We start from the raw sequence: 27,419 nt of genomic DNA, 5'->3' as shown, positions 1-27,419 counted from the left end.
CTTCTCTTCCTATCTAGATTATGTAGCAATACATAAAACCTTTTTTTAAAATTGTACTAGCAAGGCATCATATCGGGGTCCTATCATACTAGCACACTCTAACCAAAATGCAAAGATTTAGCTTCACAATTTGTGGACTTGCTGTTCATATTTGACCTTGTAAGTAAAAACCCCCAAATAATTTAAAAAAGGTTGGTTTTGGGAGCCAGAAACATGATCCAATTTTCATGTCCTAAGGTGAAAAAGACCTTGGGGCTGAATTATTTTGAAAACTGCTTGCAGGAACCACTGAGCCAATTTTCCCAACACATGTTTGATTCCCAGAAATTATTAATTTTTCTTCAGGCCTGATACATGGGGCCAAATTTGGTAAATTTTAGGGTATATTGAGACACTAAAAATTGAGGCCAAATTTGTTCAGGAAGAAAAAAAACCATCCGATTAAAGGCCTTTGTACCATTTAATGCTTGGTTCTTCACTATAAAACATACTAGTTAAATATAATGAGATTTCAATTCCAGTAATGTAAGAAATTATGCACTGCTAGGACTCTTATATTCATACTATTAAGAAGATTTTCTTTGTTAAATTGTTCTTTGAGTAACTTTGGGTTGAGAATTTCTGAATGGAACATTATGAAACAAATCATTTCTCACTCAAAGGGAGTTTCATTTGGCTAGTAATTATCTGGTCTCATATTCATTCAATCGGTCCCCAATGGTGTAACCGGGTCAGCCTCCCTGGACAATAGCTTAAGTAGCACACAGAGCGAGTGAGGAGTGAGAGTTGTTTTGAGAAATGCAATCACATTTGAACTTGTCTGTCTTTGCATTATACCCTTTATGCAGTAAATAAGCACTATTTACAACAACTGGGATAAAAACCCCTGTACTCAAAAAAGAAAAAGGACACAGATGGGGCTCACATCCATACCTCCCTAAAGTGAGTAAAGAACACAAAAACATAAAACTATGTTTTTGGGGAAATTAGATATTGACTCCAAAATAAAAGACGCCGAGCTGTTAAAATCCTTCAACATATAATCGATGCCACAAAACTTCCAAAACCAATAAAGTTTATGCACAAATACTTGAAAAAGCGCTTATCTGGGCAAAGTCCCTCAAAGTAAACAAACTTACTGATTAATCTGTGATCTATGATTCGCATCAACTATCCTTTTGTTTCACTGAGCCTGAGAAAAGAGCTCTTTGCTACATTGCCAATAGGGGAATTTCATTCTTTGACGTATCCATTAAAATGCAGCGGTGAAGTACAGCTAATAAAAGGAGACAGAGGACAACAGCATGACCACCTAACAGCATCATAAAGTAAGTGAGAGGAGCATAAATAATGGAAAAGTCATTTCCACGAACCGCTTTGGTCTAGCTGCTGGTGCTGCCTCTATTGCACTGGTTTCTGGCGGGCAGCATGGAAATCAGTTTGGGATGTTGGTACAGGCTTGGATGGAAAATGCATGAATGCATGTCACTGACTGTATAAATTAGGTGCACTGGAGCTGTAAAGTAGTTCTGTCAGAAAGAAAGATAAAGTACAGAACCAAGAAGTAAAGAAATGTGGGAATGGACTACAGTAATGGCAAAATGTTGGCTGGTTTCACCCCAGGACACATTCAGACTGATGTTAGAAATTTTGTAAAGTCATAGCTAGACTTGCAGCTGGTCTGCCTCACAAATAACTTACACGAGCCAAGAGACAGGCTATTGCAACATGCTGTAGAAGTAAAGCTGGTTTTATTCTAGTAACTACACCAAGTCTTTCATATTAACGCAACATGAATAGTGAAAGCCTCAAACTTGGTATCAAACTTTAATCAACAAATTGACCTTCATTGCTTTCGATAGAGGGTCTCTGCCAGCTCGTTCCTTTGTTAAGAAACCATCTAGACAAATGCTGCAAACATGGTCCAGGCGACCATACGTACTTTGAACCAGACATGTTGGCATTTATGTTATACATTTCAAAAGCTATAATTTGCCATCGGAAAGTTCATGTATTTTTATTTGTACAGTTCTTGGACATGACAGAATGTTTCTGTGCCTGCAATACACTTATCAGCTAGCAGGGGTTATAATACAATAATTATAGTTTTAACTTGAGTTGCACCAACCTATTATTTACACATCTGTAACACCAGGTGACTTAAGGTCTCTCATGCTCTCTGCTAAGCACGGAAGTTTCTGTCCTCAATCCTTTATTTTGTTGGTTCTGCTTCCTCCTGTAAACTTAGTTTCATGAAAGTGTTGAGGAAAGAATAAGCAGGTGCCACATTCCTTAAATACTGCAAAAACAAATGGACCTTTGGTAAAAGAAAATAAAAAAATTAAATGAAATAAAATCAATAAAAAAATTAAAATATGCTCTAAAAATGTATTAGTATTAGAGTTTCTGTAAGTTACATAAACTACGTTGTAGCATTGACTTAATCAGTCATGGTTTAAATCCATTCTAGGAGTCTAGCTACTTTTTTTTATCAGCAAAGAGGCTAAACAAATTAGCGTCCTCTGTCAGCAATACACTAACTAGTGACAATAATTTCTTATATGACCCAACTTTAACAAAAACTTAATAATTAAAATAAAGTCATGAGTATGCTTTAGGGAGGAGAAAAGCAGAATGTTACATATATTGATGGAAATTAAAGGTTTTTTGTTAAGAAGAAGTGTGCACTCTCTGTCAGTGGCTCTACTGCAGTGTTTGGCTTCCAGGTTTTCAAAGTGCTAACTCGAGCATCGTCTCCTCCAGCTCCTCTATCTCCTCTATTTCCCTCAAATCTTCAGCAAAACAGCAGGAGCTGTAGAGGTGTAAACTGCAACAAGCATTCAGTACCACTCCCTTGCTACAGCATGAAGGCCAGATGCCCAAGAACCCAGAATCTGCAGCCCTCACTGTAGATTGTTTAAGAGTCCCAGTGAACTTCTTTGCAAGTGTTTAACATCCTTAGTCAAACAGCATTGGTCTGAAGTGCAGCCTTAAAACCCTCCAGGCAACGGCCACTCAAGTCATAATAGTAAAATCTAATCCCCAACAGCACCCCTGCTCCACCTCTTAATCTCCCCTTACATCATCCATGTGATCATGAGCAAAACACAAAAAAGTGTGCTAAGGTACTTGTGTGTTTGTCTGTGTGTGTGTGTGTGTTAACATCTATTTCTATCTGTATGTAGGACGTGAGAATGCTTGGTGGACTATAAGTGTCACACTGATAGGGGGTAAGAGCCATGTCCCGAGCAGCAGGAGATATTCATGGGAAGTGCTGCAAAGATGAGACTTACCACTGAGATAAATCTGGTTGGTGTGAATAAGAGGCAGGGGTGCAATTACAAAGAGACTGAGGGACAAAGAGATGGCAGGTTGTTTGCAGCAGCGTGGACAGCACAGCTCAGCAAGGAGCAGAATGGAATACTCCGCCACAGAGGAGAGAAACTGTTCTTACTTTTTGTTTCTTTGTCAGCATGCTTCTTCTTCCTCAGTCTGCTGTTATGGCCTTATTGCTCTCTGGACAATGAGTTACCTTTAACAATGGCAACCCCTCAGTGCAATATACAATATAGCTTTTCATATCCCGAGGTCAGTTGGTTCCTGACATGCAGTCTTGAGTTGATAGGCTGATTCATCTAAAGAGGAGAGATTCAGCCAATTATTAAATTAAACATGTTGAATCTGTGCTATCAAGTGTGCAGCCTGTGGCCTTGGGTGATGTTCCTGAAACACATAAACTCAAACGATACCATTTCTGCTAAATGTTGCATGTCATGCAGGGTTCAAGCGTCTTCAAGCTGGTCTTGGGAATCTCATTTGCAGCAGGGTTTGAACTTACCACTTAACATCCGTTGGCTTTACAGTGCAGTTTCAACATGTTCAACAGGCCTCAAGAAGCATCCAAATTAATTGTTGAAGCAGGAAGTTGTTATAAGTGACAACTGTTCACAGTGTTTGGAGCTTGAAGCAGATAAACCTGGTCCATATTAGGTAACAGTTGACTTTGGTTGTGTTCAACACTTTTCCATCAACTGACAACCAATTTATTTTGGTTTTATTTAACAGGGGATATTTATCTCAAAACCTCTCTGCTTGTCAAACAGCTCATGTGGCTGTGCTGGGGGACATCCAAAATTAAAGCTGCACCAAGCAGTTTCACCTTGACTCCGATCCTGGCAATAATTCATGATGGATGATGAGAAATCATAACTGAAATCAATGATTGCCAAAACTCTAAAAATCAAACTACTGTTCAATCAAGCTTGGTCTTGATGTCCAAGGATCAAGGTTTATCATCACTAAAGCTCAGCAGCCTTTTGATGGATAACAGAAGTAGCTATTTTTACGATCACTCAAAGAGTTAAGATCTCTAAAAGTGGAAAACTTATTTTGCAGTGCAGATGACATGAAGTTCAAGCAACTTTTTGCCATCAAGGCTCAAGACTGCGACCTAAATGATTGCATGTGTGTCCTTTTTTTTTAACCTTTTTCACTATTTAAGAGTCAGTATCCTCACTTTAAGATTCACACCGCTCTAAACTCTCCTTATTGAAGAGAGTACTACATTAGAAAATGTGAAAGTTTCTGTCTGACAGAGAAATCAGGGCTAATCATGGGATGAATAAACTTTTTAACCAGTGCATGAGTATAACTCATGACATATGTTAATATGTGTAAAAAAAAAACAGCTGAGAGCTGTTACAGTCTGAGAAGGTTTCACACAGCATCTTTGGATCAAACTAACCACGGGAGAGGAGTGGATGTCTTGTGAGTTTTCAAGAAAATGCAAAAGTATAGGGTTTGATTTGACTTAAAAAGAAAACTATAGATCACAGGTCCATACTTAAAATTGGGGATAATTAGGAGATATCACAAGCAGGGAGGACAACGGGGTAAAGGGTTAAAAAGTGAGAGATTCCCCTCCCGATCAGGAGTGTTGCCAATTTATTTATCTATTTGTTAGAGTGACAAATGCAAAACGAAAGACATTTTCTCTATAATTTAAGTTTAAATTTAGTAAGTTTTATAACCTCACCTTAGAATTTTTGGCTGTTATAGTGTTATGTAAAGCCTTGTTTTTCTTTGTTTCTTTTAACAAAAATGCTTTTGTTAGGGTGCGACCAAATCATGTGCTGGTGCGATCCACTGAAAAAGTGGGTCACACCAGTGCTACCAGTGAAAAAGTTAGTGTAGAGCCCTGGCTGTGGATTTACAAACATCATATTGTTTTAATGTCAATATATGTTTACATACAGTGCATTTATTTGGTTGAGTAAACAACAACACATCAGATCATTGTTTTGACAAGGCAAAGCAGGGTGATGTGGAGGCTGATACTGTGGAGATAAACATAATTTTGTGTTTTCTTCTGTTGTGACAAAATAAAAGGTGTTTTCTTAAAAAGGGTTATTGATATGACACTGCATTACTGAAGGTGCTCTACATGAGATTAAAAATCCTCTCAAATGGATGGTAGGTCTTTGTGTCAGTTTTGTGGCAGGTAAATCCAATCCCTTCTGTTTAGACACTCATTAAGAGCGATAAAATGTATCAGGTCTAATGGTTTAGATCTTTTTTTTTTTTTACATTCCATACTGTGTACACAGAACAATGTTGATGTGACATGTTTTCAAGCAGACTAGATGGATTAACAGGTGTCTGCTGTCTAATATTAGCAGATAGATAGTCTCTGAGAGGCTCCTTGCTGCTTGCTAATTGCTAGATCTGTATTTCATTTAAAGATTCCATAAAATCACTTATAACACAGACAGCAATTTCTGGAAATAAACAGTCCATGGTTGTATATGAGAGGAAGAAAAAAAGAGACCTGATGTCAGATGAAGATATATAGAAAGGCAAAGGGAGTCAGAGAGTGTGGAGAGAAAACGAATGTATCAGACTTTTCGCCTGTCTTTGTTCTCCTGCGAGTTCAACTTTGGAGCTCAAGGACAAGCATGTGTGTTGATCGGCACAAAACGTACCAAGTGGAATGAAAACGTACTTTCAAGAGGTGCCTTGTCTCACTTCTGAAAGCATCCAAATCTAAAAGGAAAAATTTGAAATAGGTTTCAGCACAAATCTGACTCTGAACACCACAAATTATATTAGATTGACTTATTCTGCAGAAAAATTGGAGTGACAAGGCTTCAGTCATTTAATCTTAATAAAATGTGCAGGTTACAGAAGTTTGGGAAAATGGTGGATTTTTAATGGGTCTCCTTGAAGCAACTTTCTCAAACTCAATTAAACAATTGTTAGGTAGATGTTGGCTTTGTATAATAAATCAGGGGATGATTGTATTTATCAAATTACATGGTCTCCAAACTTTTTAAACAAGATCATTTAAATGGAACCCACATAGAGAATGTCAACCTTGTAGCAGAAGTACAGAAATAAAGTAATGTTGTTTAATCACTTGATTTTTTTAAGAGAAATTTCAAACCAATCATTTCATTTACAGTCAGAAAATTTCTAAAATTTGAAAAGTGGAAACAAAAATCAACTGGTATGTCCATTCATCCATTATCTTTCAGAGCTTATCATGTTTAGGGTTGTGGGGGCCGTATCCCAGCAGTAGTTGGGCAAGGGTAAAAAGGGCAAAAGTCACTCGTACATCATAAGGAAATTTTGTGGAGACAGAGAACTATTCACCCACACATTCACAACATCTATGGGCCAGAAAGAGCCACCAACCAACCAGACAAGCTTATTTTTGAAATGGAAATGAAAGGCTGTGGTATCTGGACAGAATCCAAGCATTAGCAGGAAGAGCATGTAAACTCTGAACAGAGAGGCACCAGCCCAGGTCTAATCATCACGTAAAGTCACTTGCATACTAGGCACACTGTGATTGGCTGATGTAACCACGCTTACTTTCCACTCAGAAATGTCCCGGAACAACCAAAACATCAGCATACAGGCAGAGGAGAGAGGCTGAGGCAGGCACAGACACTGACACACATGTATAGAGGCCCGTAGCAGACAATTATGCTGGATTATTCCTGCAACTGTTGACATGCTATTTTGTAGGAAAACCTTGCAGACTCTACCTTTAGAGAAACCCTCAAAAATATTCTAGATAGATCTTGATAAGTGGTGTGTTTTCTGTCTTGAGCTTTCTTCTTGACCGGCACTATAACTCATGAAGCCCTTGGCAGTATTAGCACCATAACTAAAAATAAAACATTCACAGAAAGAAAACACTCATGTCATGGTCTGTAGATGCTGCAAAAGATTGAACACTGTAATTATCGCTTTAATTGCTAATGGGAGTAAGCGCAACTTCAGGAAGATAAGCCAATTTTGATGCGAGGAAGACGATAGTGGGTGATAACATAGACACATTTCTCAGTGATGCCGATAAACAACTCCAGCACAATTCTTTCAGCGGTGTTGTATGAAGTACCTACAGAGCCATGGACACTCCGAAGAAGGTAAAGCATAAATCCTTGAGTCAAGCCTAAGCCTCAGAGCATTACTGCTTGACTTGATGTATTTCATGTTGATTACGTACAGTTCATGAGAACATTAATTTGCATTGCATTCATTATTGCTTAAATAGTTCAGAAATAAAGCGCTTTACTTCACTACAGTTGTTCCTTTTCAGCTAAAGTAGGACAGTGCCACCGTTTCCTCTCAGGCACAGAAGTGTTTGGCTTTTGAAAGGTACTTTCTTGACCCATATGCTTTGGTTTGCTGAGGATAATGTCACAAAAAAAATGTCTATTAATCTTTTTTTCATTATTCATGATTACTCAGTGAAAAAATACAAATCTTTAATTTTTGGCAAACTTTATCTACAAACTAGTCTTTGCTGACTGCAAAGCAGATTCAGCATCTTATTCCTGCGTGCTGAGGGTAATAAGATATGACATGTATTGTTGGACTGAAATTGAAAAGAAAAAAAATGTTGAAAACTCTGTCTGCATGCAGGAGCTATATCAAGCTTCTACTGTTGCAATCTACTAGCTTTATAGCTCCGTGGGTTGTCTCTTGTGAGCTATTAAACTGCAGCTGAATTCACCTCCAGGACCTTTCTCTTCACATCACTGCTGACCTGAGAGGAGATCAACCAGGGCCTGATTAATGGGTCTCCAAGCTTCTTTTGGACGCAATCCCACTCAGAAGGTTGGGCTAAACAATAACTAATGGGTCATTCAGCAGACATCCTTTATTGCATCAATAACCTCAGTTATTGATTGAGCTGCATTAAAGTTTTAAAGGAGAAACAGGCCTTAATTGTTGGTGTGTGACATGTCTTTACTAGACAACTAAAACCTCCTGCTTGCACTTTCACAAAAAGGGCCTATCAAATCACTTTAGACATCCAGGCACAGAGAGCGAAGATCAATACCTTGACTACCCCTGAAGACTTCGGGGTACATCCAGTTACCATGGTGAGTGGCACATACAAAGGCCACTGTGACTGACAGCATTAAGAAATTGAACTTTTGGTTGAGCAGAGGAATTCTGAGATGGATTTTTTTAATGCTGGAGCTGAGGTGGTTGGGCAAAGATTATTTCCACCTTTTTTACCCTGAAAGCTGTTAGCTTACTTTGGTTTGGTTGATTTTTTTCACTGCGTTTTAGTATTTTTAGATGTTGTTGTCGTGTAAACAGGGCCTAACACTTAGATCTCTATTAATCTCTGGCTAGCGTGTCTCACAACAAGCAGAGAAACACACAACGCAGACGTTGACCGCTGAACTGTCAACCGCCGGTGATGCATTCACTGGACCTCGTAATTCTCAAACACAACACAAGCTGTGGTGTGAATACACAGTTGGTATTTATTTTAAAAACTAATGTTTGATAAATTGAATTATTATATTTGGTTATTGTGGAAAAATATGCTAAGTATATCAGCTTTCACTAAAATCATGCTGTTTTGCTGTGTTTAAGAAAAATTCTAACTGATAATCCCAAACCGCCCATGAGCAACGCAAGAGTAATTACGTCACTGACAGCAGCTGGCGAGTGAGCAAGTTGTGTCCAAAATGTTGTTTTAATATTGCCGAGTGAGTGGATATAGTCCATTACGTCTAATTCACTATAAAGTGAGTAGGGACAACTTAAGACTTTTTTTTTGCTCAATGCTGGAGAAACAAAGCATCAATTAGTATGGAGCTGATCCTGCTGGACAGAAAGTCAGGCACTGATATAACATCAAACTTCTGGTTGATTTTCAGGATGATGGTTGATTTCACTTAACTGCAACAATAAACCACTGAGCAGAACCTAAAGTAAAAAAAAATGAGTTTTTTTCAAAGCCAATTAAGACAACAGGAATTAGGAGAGGCTCATTAATGGGGTGGGGAGTGTGAGAAAACATGCTGACTGGTTCTGCATCCTTGTTCTTTGAATAGGGTTTTTGGGTTTGTGTGTTTTTAACTTTACACTGTTAAATTTTCATTGTGTTCCATTGAGAATGCATTTGTTCCTGCTTTTTTCCCCAACACATTTTCCTCTGCAGTTTGCTCAATTGTGTTTGTTTTTTATACATGAACTGTCTCTGATTTCACAGTAGATTTCCCCTGACATAGATCATCTTCACTTGCAGGTGCAGGTTTCCTGTCAAAAGGTTACATTTTCTTGATACACTGCCAAGTCTATACAGTACACATAAGGATGACCTTTACACCAACCAAGAAATTGCCTTAATACCCTATACAAACACACACACCCATCCATTTACACAACACTGACCTCAGAGTCTCTGTTCTTGAACAGTCTGTGAAAATAGGAGGTTTGAAAAAAGCCATACCACCGAGACAAAGCGAACAGACTGAAACCAGTACAGGTCTTTTTGGTTCTCCTGTTACAGATTTGACTCTTTGCCTCAAGTCTGAATTTAACCGTCTACATTTCTCTGCTTTCAGAGGAAAAACATTCACTAAACCCCAGCCAAATTCATTTGCTTAAAGCAACATTTGCCTATCTACTGACACACAAGTGAGATTTCTGGACCTGGATATCATAGAGGAACACACTGCTGATTGTATTCTTACACAGAGAGAAACTGTTAAATGATCTATCCTCTAGTATCAGATGAACCTGCAGGATAGCACACCTTTAGTCCTTTTCTCACTTCCCCCTCATCCTCTGAGCCGGAGGAGACGAATGCAATGAGTGCTGGCATGCTCCCTGGACATTTTAATTAGCTAGTCTTTAATTCAGCCTGACCCCCTTTCAACTTTGATCAGTGAGTGGGCGTACTGATAAGGACCTGTCACTCAGATGCAAACACCAGGGTTTTTCACCAGCAAATTGTCTCTCTGCCATTCCCAGATGCTACCAACCTGAGGCATCATGAGAGAGTTGTTCATGGCTCAGTGAAAACTAAAAGCCCAACAAGAACAGAAGTATGAGTCTGAGCTGTGTCAATTTATCCCTGCTCCCCGTTCACCATAGCAAAGAAAGTGACGGGGTGGAATACAAATGCAAGCCTTGATTACACAGAGTCAAGAGATTCCTGGAGGACGTGTGGAATGCACTTCTCAGGAACAGAGCTGCAGAGTGATATCAGATCTCGTAAAGGAGATGATCAATATTTTCTCTTGCTCGCCCGGCCCGGATTGCTTTAAATAAGAAAACTAAAACAGCAACTGGAAAAACAACACAGGGCTTCACACACAAGTATACTAATGAGTGAGTCTCTTGTATTTGCTTAGTTCACTTTGTTGATGTAACTTACAGTGGTGGACTTTGACACAGAGTATCAGCTTTGACACCAAAAGTCGGTTCTTGATTTTCCAGCAAATGTGAGTAGTGCTTTAACCAGGTCATAAACTCAATTTGACTTTACTCACTCATTTAAAAAGTGAAAGATGACTGATCAGACATTTTTTACTGAGTCAAAGTTGAGTAAGAGTTGAATCCTTACTGGCTGAGAATTAGAGAGACTACTGACTTTAACAACCACAGAATAAACCTCAAGTCATTATGTGTGAGCCTTTCAAATGAGTGGAAAGTATATTTCTGCCAACACAAATGTTGGTTCTTGCTTTAAAATGGTACAGTCTCAATTCCCCTCTTAAATTTCTAATCTTATTCCAGTGAACATTCAAACCTAAGTCCAAGACCATAGCATCAGTGCTTGAGTACAAGTCGAGTTGCAAGTCCTGAAAAACAGGACTCTACAACACTGCTTTGATGATTTCCCCCCTTATATAACAGGGATATTAACAGCTTAAAGGTATGGTCTGCAAGAGTATTCATTACTTGTTGGTAAACACAAATTCAAACTGGGCTCCTCCTCCTTGGCTCAGTGCCAGCGGCAGCACACACACACACACACACACACACACACACACACACACACACACACACACACACACACACACACACACACACACACACACACACACACACACACACACACACACCATGCACCTGACTTTGCCATGTTAGCCAAGCTAATCAGTGAAATTTGACACATACCTGGTTAGCAGAAAGCCAACTCGTGCCACTCTTCATCCTGTGCTGCTCTTGTCAAGCGAAAGAGAGTGAAAGTTGAGCGAAGCTTCACCCTTGTTAAGTAAAAAGCTTTAGCTGTTTGGTGTTTCTTTTCACTTTGGTTGTGTTCTTCTTTCTCCCTGCTTCGTCCACTATTGCAGCCACTCAGGATAGCTTTTTCCACTTGCCAATCATCACTTGTGCACTGGGGGCACTGTGATTGGCTGATATAACCACGTCTACTTCACACCCAGAAATGTCCCTATACGACCAAAACATCAACACACAGGCAGAGGAGAGGGTTTGAGGCAGACACAGACACTGATACACATGTATAGAAACCCATTAGGGGGCAACTGAGCAGGATTATTCCAGTAGATTTAACATTTTATTTTTTAGGAAAATCCATCAGAAACATTTAATTAAATAAAACGCTTATTCAGTCCAGTTCAACACAACACAACACAACAAAAGAAGCTTTTGAAATATGTGATTTTCTGCCAGTCTATACTGAGTATCTATTTCCCTAAAATATCAGAATCATATGTGTAGCTCTACATCAGTCCTTGTTTTAACAGTATGCATCTCTGGCTTTCGCTGGCTGAGACAGAATCAAAGCTGCAAGACAAATCCTCACTGTGCTCTGTGTGCACAAAGCTCTGCCTGGCTACCCTGTGTGCGTGCCTCGTATCCCTTATGGCAAACACACAGCCCACTGAAAACTTACTGTTCATAGTTTTCCCCTTAATAAAACAGACTCGCTTTATAGAAATTTTAGCACTATATGTTGTGATTATGAATGTAGTCCTGTAACTGTTTCAATGTGATAGGTGATATTCACCACCAAGGCATCAGTTTCTGGGCCACAATACTTAATTCCATCATTAAAAAGACATTTCCACTTCACTCACAGTGTGTTCTTAGTGTGTCTTTCTAGATAGACATTTCAGAATAGATGTGAAATCAGAGTGTTTATCCAGTTTTTGGAGCTGTTAATACTCTAACCATCCTTAACCAGTCAATTACCAGCAGAATCAAATGAAACATACTGGTTTTATCAACTACACTGAGCACTGTCAGCTCTACAGTCTTTATGCCGCCAGACATTCACAATCCAACCGTGACCTCTTCTGCCCCATTATCATTTTATCCGCCAAGCAAAGTGGTTCCATCCATCAGACAGCTTACCCAGTGACAGCAGACAGCTTCTGTGTCACTGTGACTGGTGGTCTTTGCTATTTGTAAAAGGGATTGGAGAACGGCTACAAAGGCTGAAACAATACCACCCCTCACTGCACACCACTGGAACCAGCTGTCGCGTCTAGCCTCTCCACCCGCCGTCGCTCTTCATTCCCTAACTGATCACATGTGGAGATGCTGCTGTGACTTTGCCCAGTGCACTCATTCATCCAAACTCCTTCACTGCTTCTCACACTGTTTCTGAGATATCATGTCTCTCTGCCTGCCTCAATTCCTCCTGTTACATCTTCTGACAGCCTTTTTCTCGGAAACCCCCTCTCTGCTTCTTTCTCATCATCTCTTAGACATGACTGGTGCTCCTCAAACATCCTGTCTATAGTTTTTTGTTCATTTGGCCCTTTCTTCTCAGGCTTTTACATTGTAACTCAGTCATCTCTCCCTATTGTTCTCTCTATTTCTGACCTCGATGAAAGCATCTGCAGAGAATATCAACTGTCTTACGAACAAGCATGACAGAATAACAAATTGGATATGCACCTTTCTTGAACTAAGGCAGTAAAATTGGTGGTCATATTTATATAGTTAAACATCTGTTCATTAGTGATTTATGGGTTTTAACAATTTTTTTATGTATCTTTATTGTGGTTAGTGGGACAAACAATGAGAAAAACCACAGTAGCCAGCTTGCCATGCTGCCACTGTCGCAACAAATTCACAACTGACAACAAATATATTCGACATAAGGTTAAGTCTCTTGTCAGTTGCCTCTTTGGTTTTTTGCAGTTTGGGAAGCACACTGTTTGCCCTCTGGCCACCTTCAGTGCACGCTCTTCACCTGCTATGGGTGCATCAGGTTAACAAAGGTTAAACCCTCCTGGTAGGAAATGTATGTGTTTTTTTCCCCTAGTGATGATGCCTGATGATAAACTTATTTAATGTTTTAGGTATCTGCCTATTTACCTTTTTTTTAATCAATATTTAGATATTATTAAGGATAACTGTATTTATTTATGCATTTATTTATATATGTTTGCGTAGCAGCACATTCATTTTTATTCAACTGAAGTTTACTAACATAAATGATTTTTTTCAAATCTGTAGACACGAATGTAGTACTTCTTTGTTAAAACTTAACCTATTTTTAATTCTTCATCCTTTTTTAAACTTAAAGTTTTTAAAAACTTCCAAGCAAAGACTATAGGGATATTTGTGCATCATGCATAAATAAAAGTGAAACAAAAGGCACAGTAGATCTCATACGTCATTAGCTTAGACATATTAACTTCACAGTATACTGTGTTATAAAACTGCAAACTTGACTCTTTCTCCCTTTTCCTTTTAACTTTTAAAGGCATTGCACGTATCAAGGCTATTGGAACACCAAATCAACAAATAAAATACGACAGATCTAGTTTCAGATTTTTAGCTGAAAGATGCCGAGCAAGAAGTTCAACTTTGGCCAAGCAAGTTTGACCATGAATGAGAAGAAGGAGCTGGTCCATCAAGTATAAAAGAAGAATTTATTTTTTTCTAATTTTTACATGATGGTTACTCACAACACTGCATATCGAGGCCTACATTTCCTCACAGCCTGTGGGAAGGTTCTGGATTTTGTTAGTATGCAGCCAAAGCAACACATCTAGCTTCTGGCTACGTGTGCCTTCTGCTCAGCCCTCGGCCATACCTGCAGCTCTCTATACATCAACCACACAGAAGATGATTTGAATACCCAGGGCTTAAAATACCAAGGCTTTGTCATGTCCCTCTTGCATTTCATGGAAGACACATAAGTTGCCCTTTAGCATTTTGGCAGGCAAACTGAGAATGGAGAATAGAGAAAAACAATGCCACCCATTTCCTGGGACTTTTTTCAGATCCATCATGTGTACTGCTTGCTGAGGGCTTCACACCACTGTCCAAAGCATAATGCCCTGAAACTCCAAAAAAACAGTACAATATTAATAAAGTATGACATTTTATTAAATGTATAAACAAAGAACTTAAACATAAAAAAAGTGTTGTTACATTTAGAGTTGACCAATATGGGTTTTCAGGGCTGATGTTGATACCAATGATTAGTAGTCAAGGAGGCTGACAACAGGTATTTGGAGCTGATATTTATTTCAAGTAACGTGAAAAATTTGGCATTAAAATGTTTTAGTTGTACAAACTCCAGCACTTAAAGGGCAACTCTGTTTTTTTGACACCTGGACCTTATATATAGGTGTGTGCATGCTCATATACTCAGACAAACATCGTGCAGCTCGGAGTCCTTCAGAGGTTATTTAGATCCAACCGATTTTAGCCGCACTTAGCGGGGGCCACAGCAAGGGAGCTTCAGCGCAGGACATAATCTCTGCAAAATTGCTCATTTCGGCTATATTCTTTCATCCATCGCCAGTGTTATCATAAAGTCAGCTCGTCTACCGTCTTCAGGTGGGTCAGCTGACCCAGAGCTGACCTGGTAAACAAACGTTTGACGGTTGTCCTTACTGGTTCGAGCCTGAGTACACAGACGAGGAGCTCCATGAAAGAAGGATGCAGAGGGAGAGAGACGAAGAGCTGGCTCGAGAACAACAAACAGGAGCACGTCCACGACTCAATGCTAACTGTTGGTGCGCTTGTGGACAGTGTTCGCCTATGGCAACAAAAGAGGAGCGCGTTTGTGATAACGATGGATGATTGGATGATCGAAATGAGCGATTTTGCAGAGATCACTTCCGGCGCTGAAGCTCCCTTGCCGTGGCCCCCGCTAAGTGCGGCTAAAATTGGTTGGATCTAAATAACTTCTGAAGGACTCCGAGCTGCACGATGTTTGTCTGAGTGAGTACACGAGCATGCACACACCTATAAATAAGGTCCAGGTGTCAAAAAAACGGAGTTGCCCTTTAACTTACTTCAAATGCCTTAAAGCTCCTAAGCTCAGCAGCATGTCTTATAAAGTTAAATAAAATAATTTTAAAAAATAAATAGCTCACTTAAATTTCTACAGTAAATCAAATTTCCAAAAATTCAATGTAACTGTAATAAAACTAGATTAAATTTGTCATGCCTTTTATAGACATGTACTACAGTTGCATTATTTTTTCAGTTTAGTTTTTGCATGACTGAGTTTGAGTCTTTTGACCAGCTAGGGCTACCATAGTGCAGGCAGAAACTCTTGTGCAAAGAAGCAGCAACAAGCAGCTCTTCAATATTTGCGGTTTAAATCATTTCCAGAGGCAGGGAAATGTTTTCCTCTGGGTATTGATAAGATGGGTGTTTCTTCTTTGTAAAAGGTACAATAAGTTCATGGTAAGATAGTCACAGCCCCGCTGATAATCGGTCTATCCCTAGTTACAATCCTGCGATATCCTGCATAAAATCCAATTAAAGATGAAGTAACAAGATTTTGTTAAGACAAAGATAAAAAAAAATGTACGCCAATAAAGTCGGTCTAAAATCAACAAAAGACATTAAACATTTGTCAAACAAGTAGAATACTTTGCAGTCAATGAACTACTTGAAGTCGGGGTTTTGTTATGTGTAACAGCTGATAAAGAGTCGATTGAGCCACTCTCAGCCTAGAACAGATGAGTACAGTTTCCTGCTGTTATTCCTTCATACTGACCAGATGCTGCTGCTAATTGCAAAATGGAAACCGCCACAAGCTCACCAGCCTTCACCAATATGTTACTCAGTCCTATTTAAGAGTTAGATTTTAATCATACCTGGTTTATCACACAATAAAACAGGTAAAACATCTACAATATATGTCATTTGTGCTGTTTTTTCAGCAGACGAGATACGTTACGTGGTGTGACAGCTGTCTTGCCCGTTCAGAAGTTTTCTTGAATTAATCATCTGTCATTCTGTTAACCTGTCAGTCAGTGGTTCTCAGTTGCACTTTCACTGTCTATTTCAGTCAGAGCTCCCTTCATAAGCTTTCCTTTACTTTGTAAAAGTCTGCGTCTTAACTCTTTCTAAACCCTCAGATCCCCTCGACACTTTCTCCCCCATGTTTATTCAATGTGCTACACAGCCTAGGCTTACTGCGTGTGAATCATGTCTTATCCCTTGTCCCTTGCACTCGCGCATGCATCTCTTCTTTCTTCTAATTTCATTTTCCTGTAGAGTTGTCAAGCACGTGGAAAGACCACATGAACAATTTATATTCTGGCAGCAGAGCTGCAATCACGAAGCATCTTCTCAATCGGCCACATAAATATTGAGACAACTATTTAAACAGCGCTGATCAAACATGAGTTGGTCAAACAGAAAAGATGGACACAGAGAGGAAAATGTGTCTGTGTGGGATTCAGACAGCCATGTATGGCTGGGCGATCACACGGTAGAGAAGTTTTAAATAACATAAACAGTTGTGGCTGAAGCTTTGATGATAGGACTGTGTACAATAACAGCTTTGATTGGTAGTTTACAAAGCAACACTTTCAAAACAGCTGCTCCAAACCCTCTGATCGATTTCAATCCCTTTTATCTCGCTCTTTCCTTGATACTTACTTTTATTTGAGACTTCTCATATAAGCTCAAACATTGCAAAGTCTGCTAATACTTTATGATTTTCCACATCACCTACTGCCTGATAAGTTGGTCTACTTCAAAAACAACAGTTCTTAAACCACTTTAGGTAAAAAGCTCCAGCTCCCATCATTACCAAAATAGCCTTTCCCAAACTATGGGTTGCGACCCAAAGTGGGTCGCAGAACGTATTTGATTGGGTTGCCAGTTGGTGGTGTTAAATGTGTAACATATTTGGGAATAATCCTGAGAACTAAAACTGAATTAAAGGGACTTCATCTCGCTGTGCGCTGTTTATCTCAGGTGCATCTCTGTTTCTCTCTGTCCCTCATCACCAAAACCTCTCTCTGTAAATCCCCAATCCCGTTACAGTTCAGTTTACACAAGTCCTCTGGCTGCCCATCCACACTGACCAGAGAAAGACAGCAGCAAGTATCTCTGATCATTTCAGGTGGAGATGCAGAGAAAAATATAAATCTAAAATTTAAACTTTTGCTATGATTTACTCCACACTTACTTTTAAATAAATCCAAACAAAAAATTGTAGTATAAGATCAATAGCTATGTAAAACCAACATTATTTCCTACTGAATATTGCAAAAAACACTCAATACTGAAGCCAATAAAAACTAGATAAAACATAAGCATTTAACAAACAAACAAAAAACCTAAATCAAAAAACATGCTTAAAAACACCAAACTGAAATCAAGAAAAATGTCAAAATGAAATAAAAATAAAAACTGAAGAAAAATGCAAAAACTAAAATAACCTTGGATTCAGGTGTAAGTATGATGAGATGTGTTGAGTGTGTGTGGAAATTGACCACTTGACAAAGCTTGCCTTAATATGTTGATCCTCTGATCACAACTGTTGAAGTTTGGGCAAAGAGAACAACAGTACCGATTGGAGGATCATGATTGGCCAAGTAAAGAAGAAGGTTGAGTTTGGGTCCCGGGAAGATGCCAAATTTCAGCTTTGGTCCTCGAGCAAGAAAAGTTTGGGAACCCCTGTCCTCAAGAAACAGTTGGCTTGGCTGGGAATCAAATATGAAAAACGTCTGCTTAGTTTATAGGGTCATACACAGCTTAGCTCACCCTCCTTTGTCAGGCTTTATCTCATCCAAAACTGGGGGGCCATTTACACAACTGTTTTAGAGTGAAAAGCAAAAGTTTCAGCCTTGCGTTTACACAAAAACGGCATTTTAGCCAACCAAAAACGCAAACTTTTGAAAATGACCTCTAGAGTGGGAATTTCCTGAAACGCTGCCGTTGACGTGTAAACACTAAGTCCGTGTTTTCAGTGGAAATGCCGACGTCACGCTCCACGTGAGCGCATACAACAGTACCATTGTTAGGATTGTCGTGAACTACCGTGTTGTGCATGTACTGCTCAATATGCTCTATCTGCTGACTGTCTTTATACAAAATGTGCATCTGTTACTCCACTTTTGCACTTAGTATTTACTATAACACCAGATGATCTGCTCATCTCTACTTCAGTGGAGATCTCTCAAAAGCAGCATCTGGACAAGATAGTTATAGCGCCCCCTAAAGGCTTGGCATGCTTACTACAGTGTTGTCAGTCCCTCAGCGTTTCCGTGTAAACGCTGATTTTTTTCACCGCGTTTTAGCGTTTTTGGATGAAATTATGTCGTGTAAATGGGGCCTAACATAGATACAAGTACAAGTGCAGGGAGGAGGTACTGCACTATTCCCCTCAGGAAAACAACCTTTGGTCAGAGTGTATTCTCATTTAGACTGTCACACCACAGCCAATTACAGCATCACCATCTCACTGTGCATTTAAATATACAGTTAAGAAATGGCCTCTTAAGCAGCAAGAATGCCAGCATTGATCTTGTACTGTATTGCCTGTCACTATTGCTGTGTGTGTGTAAACCATATTTACACTGTTGTATTTTGTCTATGTTGCCAAACAACACCTGACAAAAGGACTGCCAATGAAAATTAGCCTTTTTGGCTAACTTGGGTACATTTACATTTGTACAAATGTCAATTAATGTACATTGTCCTTTTGTTTATAAAAAAACAAATAAGTAAAATAAAATTCTGGTTCTCTTTGTGGCCAATGATAAAAGATCACGAAAAATTCACTTTTTGATAGATTAGAAAGGGTTTAATACAGACATTATCTCCTGAGCTCACAGTAACGCCTTCTCTTCTCTTATCTCATGGATGTTGTCACAGTTAGAACAATTTGGTGTCCGAGAAAGCTGTCAAAATTTCATGTCACACTGATCTAATTTACTGCATTTAGACACTAGAAATAAAGTTTGGCAAGAATATCTGCGCTCCTTGAAAATTTGTGGTTCCAGTCTTTCCTACATCATCATGTGGACTTTTCTCTGAACAGTAATTAGCTTAGGAGCCAGCGACGGCACATATGAAAGAAGCCAGACTGAAGTCAGCTGGATTGGGGCTGTGGTCAGCTCAGACTTCCCAAAACAACTTCTCCTTGGCCTCCAGTATACTGTAGCTGTCTGCCAGAGTCCTTGTACCTGTCTGCCTCAGTAATCTGCCAGGGAGCAGACAAACATCAGCGGGTCTTATCTCCACTTCTCAGGAGCAGTCAGAAAAGGAGGCAGGGAAAAGGCAGGGGGCCCAGAGGCAACACAGACACGAGCCAACTGATGAATTCAGTCAACACACAAACAGCCTAAACAGTTCATTAAACACATGCATACAGAGAGAAACTACACACACTTAATCTCATAAAAGTTATTCTGGAAGGAGGGGGCTGGTTCATCACACATATGCTGTGTCCCTGCTGAGCAAAAAAAGAAGAATCTGCTTTGGGCAGCAGCAGGAGCATCAGTAAACAGAACAGCGTCAAAGTTGATTTTATTTACTTGACATACCAGAACCAATACAACATTTCCAGTGAAGCTGTGGAGAAGGATTTACCCAGTGGCACTAGAGTGTTGGGGTTGACACATACTGGGGGGCAATAATACACCATCTGCACAGAAATGATATTCAATACATGCATCTTATGCTTGATTGCACACGTGGGCAATGAAATTCTCCTCGAACCAGTTTCTCTGAGCCAAAGTCACTAAAAAGTCAATTTCTGTCAGTGTTAGATTTCACAGGGCGCTGGTGCCTCAGAGAAACTCAGCGTCCCAACAACACACTGGGTGTTCTGGCCTTTGTATTCACAGTACACTGGCTGTGGGGGATGTGGTGACTTAAGATTATAAATAGAGTATCACACATATGAATATGAATCAGGGTTTTCTGGGGAAAGAATGTGTAACAAACACAGGGTCGGTGAGGGGTATTTATTAGTGGGGACTGTGTATAAGTCTACGAGAGTGGGGAGGAAAAATCTTGTGCTTATAACATAATTTCCCCAATTCTTTACTCATCCATCTAGCACTTTCATCTGAGCTTTGAGCGCAACTCCAATGCTTTCAAATCATTTTCATGAGGCTCTTTATTGATGTGACAGCCAGAGAGACAGTGAGAAAGTAAACATGGGGGAGATATGCACCCAAGTCAAACCTAAGACATGTGTTGTAAGACCTTGGTGCTATGAGTGGGATGCCTGCTCCAAAACGAGGTAGACAAACACCCAAGTCTATCATGTCTTCTTAAAATATGCTAACAGATGTGGTGTGGGGGGAAATCTTGACTCTTCCAGTTGTCTCCTCCTGTGCTGCCATTTGATATTTTGTGTGAACGGAGCAGAGAAGCTCACGGGCAGAAGATAACCATGTGTCCTGTCCTCCAAACAAACAACACCTGGGAAAGCTCTGAAATATTCAGTCATTGTGTAAGGTTCCAGTCTTGCACCTTTATCTAAAAATACACAAATTGAGCTGGTTTTGCAAAAGAAAATAAATACAACAGGGGTTGGCAACCTAGGGCACAGGTGCCATAGCTGGCACGTGAGGCCATTTATGTTGGCACACAGAGATTAATTAAAGGGAGGCAGAGGACAAAATGATTGATTTTAAAAGAACTATTGTATTGTCTTCTACTTAACACTTCCTCCCAAATTAGCACATTATAAATGTGGAATGTCAAAGTTTAGCAAAAAACGTTAATAAGTTTAAATCATGACGTTACAAGTGCTCGTGAATGTGACTTGCAAGTGTGTCATCGCAAATCTCTTGGGAGGTCAGTCTGCTAGCTTGCAATCACATCCATCTAGTGGTGTTATCATGGTAAACAAACCAAGTTCCAGTTGTTCTTTCCAACATAGTTGGACAAGAGGGGATGGATTTCTTGCCAAAGATTGACAGAGATCAGGCAATCGACGCAGGACATAAATTGTGCAGCTTTGTTGGGGTCCAAGCACATAACAGCATTAGCATAGTATGCTAAACAGAGCAACACAATCAAAACTTTCTCTTAAAAAACAGGCGACAGAAGTTAAAGTTATACCTTTTCTCACTGCATAGAGTCCTATTGACTCAATGATTTAATGAAAGAAGTAAGTATTGGCAATTTGGGCATTAGTGTATTTTAAAATGGAATGAGTCATGGAAAAGGTTGCCTACCCCTGGAATATAGGAAGGTCAAGGAGAAAGTACAGAGAATCACAGAGGACGGAAGGCCAAATGCATGCTGATGTTTTTGGTCTGTTTCTCTGCTGTACATACAAGGTTACACTGATGTCAGCAGAATAACAACATCTGGATCTGCAGTATGTGAACACTAGCTATAGTGTACCAAGTTCAAGGCTGCACTTTAATAGGGGCACAACAATAAGAAAGGCATCTGGAGCTTGACAATAGAGAGCTTCGTAAAGCACCCTCATACCCTGAAGAAAAAAAAGATTGATATTTGATGACTCAAAAAATGCTGTATGACTTCGCTCCCAAACAGCACGTACAGAGTGAACCTGAGAGTAGCAGCACCAGGCATACCACTGAAATATGTTAAAAATGTAGAAATCCTGTTTCTCCATCCTTTTGTCAGTTTACATACAGATTTGGATCAAAAAGGCAAAGTTAGTTATCTAACTTTATGTTTGTAAGTTAAAAAAAAATCTTAATGGCTCAGCGTTCTCAAGGGGAAACCCCAGAGTCTGGGTCAGCAGGCCACAGAAAAGATAGCATCACAGATCAGGAGTAAAAAAATGCTCTTGAGATCTGAACCAGTCAGGAGTTAGTAAGCAACCCTTTCAACACCTTTTTTTTAAATAAATAACATGTAAAGACAGATACTGAGATCAGGGAGGTTATATCATACAATCCAACATGAGATCTAACTGAGGATCACATCATACTGCACATTTAATGGAAACGACTGGAAAACTTAATCTTAAGTCATCATTTAACCTCTGACTCAAATTTGAAATGTATAATTTTTAAATGTTTCTAGACTTTATTCTAAGGTTTTAATTTCTTAAAATAGGAATAAAGTATATATTTTGTTCTCCAACTTCCACCAAAACAAAGCCCCACAATGACCTGAACATTTGATGACATCTGCTGTCTAGTTTGTGTCACCCAGAGGGTTGAACCCCTGCACTACTGCAATGCTGCTTTCAGTATAAACAAACACAGAACACAGTTGATGAAAAAGGGAATAAAACAGCAGGTAAACAGTATGATAAAACCTCCTTAGGAAATCAATCTTGCAAAGGACTTGATGGTGGCATGAATTTGGCAATTTCCTCTCAAGTGCGTGATAATAAGGTTAGAGAAGTACTGACTAAGGCAAAGGAATGACTTTGTGGTGGATGACTACAAGTGACATGATAGACTTGATGTTTGACTTCAGATTCAGCCTGGCTGTGTTTTCTGTATTTATTAAGTTGTGTGTCTTGTTTCATATTTTTCCACTATCCTCTTGATTTTAAGCTAAGTGAGCTTAGTGTGCCCTCTGTATGTGTGGTTCTTAGCCAGTCTGGAGGTGGAGCAACCCAGAGCATGCTGAAATCTAAGTGTGAATGCTCATGTTGAGTAAAATTTGTCCCATTAGACACAACATGAGCCTCATTCGCCTGTAAAGTCCAGAGAAATATCTTAATTTAAGATATTAAAAGATAAAATGATAACTGATGGCCATGTTTGTTTCCATAAACACCATTCTGTGCATGACGTCATCAACAACCAAACAAAAATTAGATTTGAGCAATGAACTGGAATTGGGCATTAAGGCCTGCAGAGTGAACGTAGCAAAAGAAGCTTTGTAAGCTGTGCTTTAATAATGCTGTCACTTTAAACCATTTAGAAGAAAGTGACCATGAAACACTTCATTTACCGACCATAAATGATAGATCCATTTTCCAGAACCAATTATTTGTAAACAATGTGACAAAGTCATGTCGTGACTGCATGTGAGTTAGTCTCCGTTGTTAAGAACAACCTTGACTATTACAACAGCTCTACCTCTGTGTTACAGAACAGGAGCCAAAGATGAGTGGGACGTTGAAATGTGACATCCACTTCAGCTGCCACAACACAATGAAACAAAAATAAATCCAGGAAATTCACTTCCCTCACAAAAAAAGATACTTCAATAATACAGATAGAATTGACAAAGCTTAATATTTTCGGGGTTAGAAATGAGAGAAGGTAACTATAGGAGGGAATTCAATAAAAAAAGAAGTTGTACATTTTTATGGCTCCATTACATGGATGTACAAAACCCCTCCAGTTGCAGAAATCACAATAAAATAATCCACTTTCACGCTAAAAGAGCTGAATTATAGTGAAAAAAAGCAGCTTTTGTTTTCACAAGGAAATTCTGTTGAAACTGTTTCAAGAAAATAACTGAGTGACTTTGTGTGTTGATTAGCGAGTGGAAGAAGCTATCCCGAATAGCTACGATAGTGGGCATAGCACGGGGTAAGAAAAATGCAATCAAAGTGAAAGGAAAGGCCAAACAGATAAAGCTTTTTACCAAACGAGGGTGAGGCTTGTTATTTAGAGTGAAGTTGCTTATTTGGGTTTGCTTTGCTGCCTTTTTGATCCCTGATTCTTTCCCAACTCTCCACAACGAGAAACGAACGCGACATGCTGACTTTCATTTTCGCTTTTCTGCGCTCCATCCAACTAAAAGGTGTGCTTGAATCATTAAACTGATGTCATTTTATGCATCAAAGGGTTGGATTTAACATTACAAGAGTGATTGAGAGGAGAAATCAGAATATCTAGATATCTATCGTGTATCGAGATATAGCCTAAAAATATTGAGATATTGGATTTTCGCCATATTGTGCAGCCCTACTGCCACTTCGACAAAGTGGGAGACGCTGTTATGCTCTGCTCGTCAATCATCAAACTTACTTCTTCGGGTGACGAAGCAGAACACTGCCTGTTGATTTGCGGACACTGCCGCACTTGTCGCTACTATCTCATGGCTGTGCATAGTTGTTGACAACTTGATAGGCTAATCTTGCAGAGGTTGCACTGCACCACATTTTCGTTCATTTTTTCAAGAGTTCCTACACTTCGCAATCTAATTTTGAACGTCTTCTTGTTCTTGTTTTGGCTGCTAATCCTCCAACCTGTTGACTTCTGGTCTAGCTTCCTTTGTCATTTTAGTTTGTTGCTGTGGTCAAGTTAAATACGACCTGGTTTGGACATGGTTTGATTTATCTGTAAAGTCAATGGGCATTTTAGATGGTTTCCATGTACAACTTCCTGTCCTCCTTAACCTGTTTTTTTTTGTGAAATTGATGCCCAACAGCTCCAGCATCCTGCATAAAACTGCGATGTGACACAGACAGGACAAAGCAATCAGCACATTAACTATTCGATTGTTTTGATGTGAATGACTATTTGAATATTCCCTTATTACTAACAATTAAAAACAATTCCTGCAGACCCTACCTTTAAAGTTAGAGAGGGTAAAAAAGAGATGTGGTAAATGAGGAGTCACCAGAGGCAAAGAGGGCTAATTCTGAGTGCAAGGGTAGACCAAACATGGAGAAACAAATACAAGAAATGCCAAGGTACCTGTGAGGCAAAGAAAGATTCAGAACTATTTCAGATTATTTTGGCCTTGACTATTCTCGATTTAATACATTTTCTCTGACTGGACCTTAGCAACCAACCTCCTCTTTCTTTAGTCCTGATATGAATGGATTGAATGAATGAATTATAAACAGAACTCCAGCACACAGACAGCAGAGAGAGCTTAGCCTAAACCCATAGTGAATTATTATTTCCGCTTTCTTCTTCACTCTCTCTTCCTCTGCTGTCATTAAATGGGGAAGGTGAGTGGCAGGTGATAACCAAACATTTTCTCCTACCTTTGATCTCCTGAGGTGTGGGGCTCTAATCCATCTTGCAGCACAAGAGGCTGTCTGATTTGGGTGGTGGCTGCTTAGCTTCTCCTCATCTCACATTCACTTATTGTATGTAGTCCTGGCTCTTGCACAAGTTTGTGTTTGTGCACCCGTGAGCATACAGCTCGGTCTCTGCACGCTGCCCACAGACACTCTGTAAGAAAGAAGAAAAAAAAGAGATGAGACATTTCAGAAAAAAAAGTTGATTAATTATTTTAAAGCACATATGGACAGTTAACTCAGAGTTTCTGTCTACGTTACACCGTCGATGGTTTCAGTGATCCTAAAAGGTAAAGATAAAGAACTTTGGTAACTCTTTATGAGAGCTTTATAAAAATGATGCATAAAAGTAAAGCTTGTCCAGCGTGAACTGTACATTTTCAAAATGTCATAAAAATGTCGCCGTAGCGTTCTACGATTGCATTTCTGTTTAGGTTTCAGCTTTTGGAGCCTTCTTCCTAATGCTGAGGACAGCCATTTATCCATACACAAAAAGATTTGGAAGTGACCGCATCCTCAAAGTTCACTGTCCCATTTTGCTGATGGTTTTGTTTTGCTGTTTTGCTGTTTGCTCCTTACTCAGCAAGATACCCTTCCTCTCTGTAGAGCACATCCGACATTTTTCATAGTGCTACCAAGCAGGACTTTAAACGGCATCTAAAACTCATTAGCATTCCAAACAAGGCCCAGCACACAATATTGCGAGACGATTTCCACAGTAAATGAGAAAGTAAATGTCAGTTACAAGATGAGCATTAATCTCATGTCATCACATTTTAATGGCCCTGCTACTCAGGAGAGAATTAAACCTCTCCCTGAGGATCAACGTAATCAATCAGCCCCATGGTGGGATCACCCCTTACACCACAGTGGATGCAGAACCTGCATCATAAGAACTAAACACACACTGGTTGTTTCTGTCGATGCATACGCATGCATTTCACAAAGGTAGCACTTCAGATGAGGTTTTAATATTCCCTGTTTTAATGCATAAATGTTATTACAATCAAGCTGCTGTGTTACAAAACTATAATCAACACCAAAAGATGCTGCATAGGCTACGTTCACACTGCAGCCCTTAATGCTCAATTCCGATTTATTGCTCAATCTGATTTTTGTGTTTGGCTGTTCAGATTACAACTGTAAATGTGGCTTGACCGCAGACTATGATGTGAACAGCTCATGCTTCAGAAGTGACACATATGCTCAGTTTAACATTAATGACATCATGCACAGCTCGGTGTGATGAGGAGCAACAAACAGCAAAACTGTGCTTTAGTTTGTTTACTTGACGCAAAACCTGATGTTACAGCAGCTCACCTAGAGTGAGCACTTATCAAAGTAATTGTGGCTTTATTTTATCTCTTATAAACCTTAAGGCGGGCGCTCTCTCCCGCACCGGGGTCTCTCCCGCCAACCCTGTTGATGACAGATGGCTGCTAGAGAGCCAAACATCTCAGCGCTGTAGTGCGCTGAACAGGTGAAAAAAAAGGCAAAAAACTTAGTTTTGTCATCCTTTCTGATGTTTCGTAGTTTGTCTGAGGGCAGATCAAACAGAAGCAGACGAATCTCTGACTGACGCTGTCTCATAGTTAAGTACAGCAGTGCGCAAATACGCACAGATGAGATCAACAGCAGTGGATCATTAGTGTCTCTGCATCCTGTTAACTTTTATTTTAGCCTGATTAATCCATTCAAAAAGTTGGCGCAGTGTTAAAAAACCAAGTTTATTAGATATAACACAAACGTATGATTCATTCATCTTTATGGTTTACTGTGTGTGTAATGGAGACGCTTGTCAATTGCCCCAGCGCTCTCACTTTTTCTCATTACTCATCCTTTTATGCATTGTTTAATCAAGCTTGTAGCCGGATAAATAACTAAAACTCTTTATTTTAGGAAAAAAAATGCAAACACTTTTTGATAACCATGTCTATATTAACCTATAATTATGTTCTGTCCATGAAGTGACTTTGAA

The 27,419-nt window shown here is 39.4% G+C and overlaps 1 protein-coding gene across 4 annotated transcripts in view; it reads right to left on the bottom strand.

Annotated features, from left to right (window-relative positions):
- grik4 (glutamate receptor, ionotropic, kainate 4) overlaps nt 1–27,419 on the bottom strand; it is a 348,334-nt gene that overhangs the window by 242,156 nt on the left and 78,759 nt on the right. For all 4 annotated transcript variants that reach the window (XM_074678961.1, XM_074678963.1, XM_074678964.1 and 1 more), the window contains exon 2: nt 25,406–25,595. The gene's annotated coding sequence lies outside the window, so the exon portion shown is untranslated. The remainder of the gene's footprint in view (nt 1–25,405; nt 25,596–27,419) is intronic.

This window comes from Halichoeres trimaculatus, unplaced genomic scaffold, assembly GCF_033239565.1.
Source record: "Halichoeres trimaculatus isolate MK-OKI-2021-1 unplaced genomic scaffold, fHalTri1.1 fHalTri1_scaffold_9, whole genome shotgun sequence".
Taxonomy (NCBI): domain Eukaryota; kingdom Metazoa; phylum Chordata; class Actinopteri; order Labriformes; family Labridae; genus Halichoeres; species Halichoeres trimaculatus.
The sequence above is the reverse complement of the archived record's forward strand: the minus strand, read 5'-3'. Positions and strand labels throughout refer to the sequence as shown.